Below are 7,500 nucleotides of genomic sequence, written 5' to 3'. Positions count from 1 at the left end.
TCTCTCTCTCTCTCTCTCTCTCTCTCTCTCTCTCTCTCTCTCTCTCTTCAATTTTCAGGCTTTGTCTACACCATTTTTTCCCTTAAAAGCTCAATATGTAGTTTGGAGTTCTCGTGACATTACAGAATTTTTCGCTGCCATCCCCTAGCGTCGATTCCATGTCGGACCTCCTCCCCCAGGCGCCCTTCGGAGTCCTCGGGAGAGTCCTGGCGTCCGGGAGGGCGAAGTGAGGAAGGGTATACCGCCCCGCCCCGCCCGCCGCGCCCCGTACAATTCTGACCGGTCGCTGGCAACACTGCATCGCGGGGAAATGTTGAACCTTTGATAAATTGTCATCGCAAAGTAATGTTATCCTGTATTATACCTGGCGTCTCTCTCTCTCTCTCTCTCTCTCTCTCTCTCTCTCTCTCTCTCTCTCTCTCTCTCTCTCTCTCTCTGGGGTTGTCTGAGTCTCGTGCATGGCGGGGCGGGAGGATGGGAGGCAACGGGGCAGTAGTAGTGGTTATAGTTCTGGTGCGGGGCAGGGCGGGGTGGGACGGTGCGGGGCTGGATGAGGCGGGGCGGGGCAGGCAAGCACTTCAGGGCAGGCAGCATAGGCCTAAGAATGACAATGGTCTCAGGTTGTAAATTCAAATCCTTGGTGGTTGGTGGCAGTAGGCAGTAGGGAGGATAGGGAGACAAGAGAGGGGGAGCCGTGGGGGAGGTACTGGTATAGTGGTGGTGGAGGTCCTGCCCCTCTTTGGGTCTCCGCCCCCTGCTCTTCCCCCGCCCCTCCCTGGCAATGCACTTGAACAATGTAGCGTTGCAGAGGCTCATTATAGGCTCAGGTGTCGCCGTGGCCCTTGATGATGAAGGCGTAGCTTTGCGTATCCGCCAAAATTTCATGTATGTATTAAAATCTAGCTTATGGGTGTATGGCGGCTGCCGGTGGGCTTGACTGCCAAGTACCGCGATTTTTGTTAACTACGCTCTATTTGTTTACCATGTTACACTGAAGTGGCAATATTGTTATTGTGTCAATATCGTCTTCCTAGGTTGCCGATGCGTAGGTTTGTACGATTTGGTGATAAGGGAAGTAGGAAGGGAGAGGAAATAACGCGAGGTGTGCGGGATGTGGCAGTGCGGCCGTGCGAGGTGGTCGGGAGTGACTCGACGTCCAGAATCTTACCGACAGCTGAGGCAAGCGCATCCCCGCCGCACCGCACCACGCCTCAGTTTTAACCCATTAGCGACCCGCACAGGCGACATAGCGTGGTGATTCGAGTTTCCATGAGAGAAGAAGGCCTGTGTAGTGTGTGAGACTTGCGAACCGCAGGATATCCTCGGTGAGTTATGGTCTACGGGCCCGTAAATTGAACTGTTTGATATTGGTGGGTCCAGGATCGAGGACCCAATAAGTGTTGCCACATCGAGGATACCCCCTCTTGGCTTGGCGGCGCCCCTGCCTTGCCCTGCCCGACCTCCGTCTCCACCCTGGAAATATAATGACGGTTTATCTGTTTGGTGTTGTAAGCGCCACTTAGCCTGGAAATATGTAGTGATAAAAAAAGAAGCTGTAAAAAAAGTGATGAGTAGCGAGTGTCTTTAGTGATTGTGTGTATAAAGTTGATTCCACCCCCTCCCTCCCTCCCCCCGTTGTAAGTTTCAGTCCCCCTCCCTCTCTACTGTCCCGTCCCCCGCCAGGCCGCCCCACCTCGCCTCTCCCCACCCATCCACCCTCCCGCTCTCCTCCCGTACCACCACCCTCCCCTCCCAACTACAGATCCTTTGTCTGCTGCCTTTATTTAATATTTTTGTGTTGTTCTACGCCCAGCTGTTGAGTCGAGTGCTTACAAAATCCTACTGACTGGATTGCACGGACCTCCCTCGTCGGTAAGTCTTCCCTGTTATAAGTTTAGCCGAAATTTAGCTAACGTTGTATTTCAGGACGCGTCTGGCGCCATGTGGCAACTAACCCCGCCAAGCTTTATATCTAGTAATTTATCTTAATTTTACTTAACCCTTATTTTTTTTTATCTTTACGTTTTTTTTTCTTACAGTGCATGTGTGTGTGTGTGTGTGTGTGTGTGTGTGTGTGTGTGTGTGTGTGTGTGTGTGTGTGTGTGTGTTATTGTAGGACGAATGTCTGTGTGTTTTCTCATGTTATTTGTGTGTAATGGTGAGAAATAGGGGAAATTGTGACGGATACAAGCATTACATGTGTGTGTGTGTGTGTGTGTGTGTGTGTCAATTGGGAGGGACAGGAGGAGGAGGAGGGAGAGGAGAGGTGGGTAGCCTGGTGGTGTTAATGACACGAAGGAATAGTTTAAATGTAGTACTTAAGGATTTTGCTGCGCCGGCGTGATGTTATATATAAATTGTTGACTTAATTACCTACTAGTTTAGAGAGAGAGAGAGAGAGAGAGAGAGAGAGAGAGAGAGAGAGAGAGAGAGAGAGACCAATACCGTTCATATCCCTCCCCCCTTCTCTCTCTCTCTCTCTCTCTCTCTCTCTCTCTCTCTCTCTCTCTCTCTCTCTCTCTCTCTCTCTCTCCTTTACACTTTTCCCCCTTTTTCCTCCAGTTTTGCGCGGCCATATCGATTAGGTATAAATTGCTTCACCTGACCATCTTTTCCCTTCCCGTGTGGTGGGGTACGCTGCGCTCTCTCTCTCTCTCTCTCTCTCTCTCTCTCTCTCTCTCTCTCTCTCTCTCTCTCTCTCTCTCTCTCTCTCTCTCTCTCTCTCATGCTGGCGGAGTGACAGTGAGAATATGCAGTACTCCTACTTTTTTCTTCTTTTTCTTCCTTTCTCTCTTTTCCCGATTTTCTTTCTCTCCTCTTTTTCTCTTATTCTTAACCAACCAGCGAAGGCATGCAAAGGGGGAGGGGGAGAGGGAGTGGTATGTGGGGGAGGAGGAGGAGACAAATTAAAACGCGAAACATGCAAGAGAGAGAGAGAGAGAGAGAGAGAGAGAGAGAGAGAGAGAGAGAGAGAGAGAGAGAGAGAGAGAGAGATTCTAAATAACCACACGTAAAAGCCAGCGTGTCGCCTAATTAGCTTGGCCTATTAATTATGTCCAACACACACACACACACACACACACACACACACACACACACACACACGAAGGAAAGGGACAGTAGTATAGGTATTAACTCTCTCTCTCTCTCTCTCTCTCTCTCTCTCTCTCTCTCTCTCTCTCTCTCTCTCTCTCTCTCGTCCTGCTGAGTGTTACGGATGAGAGGGTGCGGAAGGGACTTAGGGGGAAGGGGGGAAGGGGTGTGTGGTGGAGTGAGGGAAAGAGAAGGATTGGGGGGGACGGTAAAGAAGTGAGGGGAAGAAGAGAGGAATAGTGTTTGTGTATACGGTGTAGAAAGTGTGTGTGTGTGTGTGTGTGTGTGTGTGTGTGCTTCCCAGGGGCGCTGTCAGTTTATTTAGTCAAGTTTTGAAGGACAGTTGAAATTTTTTGGTAGCCTTAAGTAGGCGGCTCTCTCTCTCTCTCTCTCTCTCTCTCTCTCTCTCTCTCTCTCTCTCTCTCTCTCTCTCTCTCTCTCTCTCTCTCTCTCAGACCTTCACAAACGCATTTTTTTTTACTTATTAAGAAAATAAAAAAAAATAGTGGAGTGATTGAAGCAAAGAAAATAATATTGCCTAAACTTTTCTTTCATATATTTTGAGTTTTTTTTTTAAATAATTTTTATTGTTTTTCTAGGGTTGGAACGGCCTTCACTGTAATCAATTTTTTGCAAAGGTCGCTTTCATCAACTGTAGGAAGAGATATTAAAGAGAGAGAGAGAGAGAGAGAGAGAGAGAGAGAGAGAGAGAGAGAGAGAGAGAGAGAGAGAGACCTGTCCTTCATCTATGTATTTCACCTTACTTTTTTTCTTATTTGATTTCTATATTTTTTTCTTTTAGTTATATCAGTCAGTTCAAACATTTTTCTCCTCTCACTTTTATTTTATTATTTGACATTACGTTCTTGACCTGTCCATCCCTTACCGCCCCTTCCCCCACCCCCCATCTCTCTCTCTCTCTCTCTCTCTCTCTCTCTCTCTCTCTCTCTCTCTCTCTCTCTCTCTCTCTCTCTGGTATCATTGGTGCATATGTTTATACTAAGCGTGTCAGTCCCTCAGTGTCAGACGCAGCTCATGAAGGGAAGAGCTCCATCATGCCTCGTGTTGGACAGCTGCTCTCGGCTATAATGCTTCCAGTGGTGGTGGTGGTGGTGGATACTTTGATGTTAAGAGATGGTGTTGGACTCTTGCTAAACTATCTGGTATATTTCTCTTGCCTTCATTAACTGTAATTATGAAAGAAAACTTCAGTAAGGAAATTAGTAGTCTATTTTTTCAAGATTTTCCAGATTTATTGTTCTTTCTTGGGTTACAGATGTTTCTTTGGTATTTAGTGATCTCTGACATCTTTTTCTTGCCTACGCTACTTGCATTTACTTATTAAAGGAAGAAACCAGAGTAAGAAAGAAAAAGAAAACTATTGTTTTATTGTCTTCTAGGAAAGATTATCCGTATATCTTGGCGTGGTAAATAATTTTCTCTCCTTTCTTATTTACGCGAGTTATATTAGGTAACTAGTAAAGAAGAGAAGAGTTTAATTTGAAGGTTTTATTTCTTTTTATTGTTTTCTCCGGAGGTATAAATGTTTCTTAGCTTTGTAGTTGTGTTAGACTTACTAAACTATCTTGCGTCTTTCTCTTACCTAGACTTGCTATATTAATTAAAGGAAGAAATAATAGTAAGAATGAAAGTTAAATACGAAGATTTTACTGCTTTATTGTTTTCTGTGGAAGGTTAGACTGCTGAACTTTCATTTCATTCTCTTGCCTACACTAGTTATATTTATGAGAAAAAAACTACAATAAGGAAGAAAAACCATGATGTGGAGATTCTAGCTTCTTTTTTTCTTTTATTGTTTTTCTTGGGTTATGAATGTTCCTTGCCTTGGTGGTGGTGGTGGTGGTGGTGGAGTAGAGGCTTGTTAAGTGGTGGAGGAGTCCTGGGGTAGGAGAGGTGGTGGTGGTGATAGTGGTGGTGGTTTTGTTGGTGATGGTGGTTGGCTTAACTTGAGAGGTTTCATCCCTCCCTCCCTCCCTCCCTATCTAACCTTCCCTCCTTCCCTGTCCCTCCTGGCATGCCCTCTCTCTTTCTCCTTTCCACCCTCCCTCCTTCCATCTCGTCTTCCTTCTCCCTCTGGTCTTCCATCCCTCCCTCCCTTGTCCTCTTTTTACCCTCCTGCCATCCCTCCCCCCTCTCTCTCTCTCTCTCTCTCTCTCTCTCTCTCTCTCTCTCTCTCTCTCTCTCTCTCTCTCTCTCTCTCTCTCTCTCTCTCTCTCTCTCGGTCCCCGTTGAAGTGGTTGGCTAAGTGGGAGAGGGGGAGAGGTATTAAAGGAAAGGTGATAATCTCTCATGGATACATTGAATAGAAAGGGAGTTTGTCTAAAAGTTAAACACAAAAAGTCAATTAACATACTAGCAACCACACGCTTTCACTTCCTCAGTCACACATCACATAATTATTTAGGTATGTTTTTGTTTTGGCTGTGTGTGTGGGTGTGTGGGTGAATACGTAACTGAATGCAGGGAAAAAGAAGTGATTATACACAAACTGGCGTTTTTCTCTCTTAGCTAAGCGTGTTACGAAATACCAAGAGAGAGAGAGAGAGAGAGAGAGAGAGAGAGAGAGAGAGAGAGAGAGAGAATATCCCCTTATACAAGAACCACGAGTGAGAAAAAAAATAATGTCGAGTGTTAAGAATTCCAAGAGAGAGAGAGAGAGAGAGAGAGAGAGAGAGAGAGAGAGAGAGAGAGAGAGAGAGAGAGAGAGATACACCGATAGCACAGTGTCTCCCCGACTCTCCCAAAGAAGGTTGACATTGCTGCATTTTAAGGTGGGGGGAGGGGGAAGGCAAGGTGGTGGTGGTTGTGGTGGTGGTGGTGTTGGTGTTGCCAGCCACACAAGACCCTTCAGTGACCAACCCTACCCATCCCCTACCCACTCTCTCTCTCTCTCTCTCTCTCTCTCTCTCTCTCTCTCTCTCTCTCTCTCTCTCTCTCTCTCTCTCTCTCTCTCTGGGATAAGATGGCGGGGTTAGATCAGCTGATTAGGAAGGGGGACTGTGTGTGTGTGTGTGTGTGTGTGTGTGTGTGTGTGTGTGTGTGTGTGTGTGTGTGTGTGTGTGTGTGTGTTTTGCTGGTAGAGCGGTCCTTATTTTTCTTCTCTCTCTCTCTCTCTCTCTCTCTCTCTCTCTCTCTCTCTCTCTCTCTCTCTCTCTCTCTCTCTCTCTCTCTCTGCAGCTCCAAAACGTAATTGTAATGTGCATTGTGCGTGTGCGTGTTGTGAACACTTGGGTAGCATGCACACACACACACACACACACACACACACACACACACACACACACACACACACACACACACACACACACACACACACACACAGTATTCAATTTAGAAAACGTAATTGTGATGTGCGTGGCTGTGTATACGTGGAACACACACACACACACACACACACACACACACACACACACACACACACACACACACACACACACACTAGTGTGTGTGTGTGTGTGTGTGTGTGTGCGTCAGGCGTTGTGATATTATGTATTGTACGTGTGCGTGTATGTGCGTCGTGTGCGTTGTGTACGGATTCTGGCGGGGGTGGGGGGAGAGGGAGAGGCGGGTGGATCTTCCCTTGGGGGTGGGGGGAGGGGGGATCTTGTTAGCTGGGTGGGGGAGGGATGATCAGTTGTGATACGGGTGGTGGGGGGAGGGGGTGATGGATTATTCTCTCTCTCTCTCTCTCTCTCTCTCTCTCTCTCTCTCTCTCTCTCTCTCTCTCTCTCTCTCTCTCTCTCTCTCTCTCTCTCTCTCTCAAGGTAAAATTGGAAGCAAATTGACAACACACACACACACACACACACACACACACACACACACACACACACACACACACACACAATGGTAGGGGGAGGGGGGAGGTGTTTCGTGTAACTAAACCGAAGCCAGAGTCGTGGAATGTGAGTGACGTGTTCGAACAAACTCAGGATGGCAGAGCATTCACAGGCGTCATCTGAATCTCTCTCTCTCTCTCTCTCTCTCTCTCTCTCTCTCTCTCTCTCTCTCTCTCTCTCTCTCTCTCTCTCGTGTTTACTATTTAGTTGGAGTGTTGTGTTGCAAGGAACTTTTATTTACAAGTTCCGATCCACGCTTCTAAGTTTATTGCTCTCTCTCTCTCTCTCTCTCTCTCTCTCTCTCTCTCTCTCTCTCTCTCTCTCTCTCTCTCTCTCTCTCTCTCTCTCTCTCTCTCATGAAGAACTCAATGGTTTATTTTAATTAGATATGAGCGGATCCTCTCTTCTCTTCCCCCTCCTTCTGACTCCCTTTCTTCCTCCCCCTATCCCCCTCTCTCTCTCTCTCTCTCTCTCTCTCTCTCTCTCTCTCTCTCTCTCTCTCTCTCTCTCTCTCTCTCTCTCTCTCTCTCTCTCTCTGTGTGTGTGT

General features: G+C 47.0%; 1 protein-coding gene across 3 annotated transcripts in view; it reads left to right on the top strand.

The window, feature by feature from the left end:
• Positions 1-1,154: 1,154 nt before the first annotated feature.
• LOC135100719 (zinc finger protein 609-like) overlaps positions 1,155-7,500 on the top strand; it is an 83,798-nt gene continuing 77,452 nt past the window's right edge. For 2 of the 3 annotated variants that reach the window (XM_064003910.1, XM_064003909.1), the window contains exons 1-2: positions 1,155-1,325; positions 1,814-1,872. The gene's annotated coding sequence lies outside the window, so the exon portion shown is untranslated. The remainder of the gene's footprint in view (positions 1,326-1,813; positions 1,873-7,500) is intronic. The other variant, XM_064003911.1, reaches the window with a different exon arrangement.

Source organism: Scylla paramamosain, chromosome 5 (assembly GCF_035594125.1).
Source record: "Scylla paramamosain isolate STU-SP2022 chromosome 5, ASM3559412v1, whole genome shotgun sequence".
Taxonomy (NCBI): domain Eukaryota; kingdom Metazoa; phylum Arthropoda; class Malacostraca; order Decapoda; family Portunidae; genus Scylla; species Scylla paramamosain.
The sequence above is the reverse complement of the archived record's forward strand: the minus strand, read 5'-3'. Positions and strand labels throughout refer to the sequence as shown.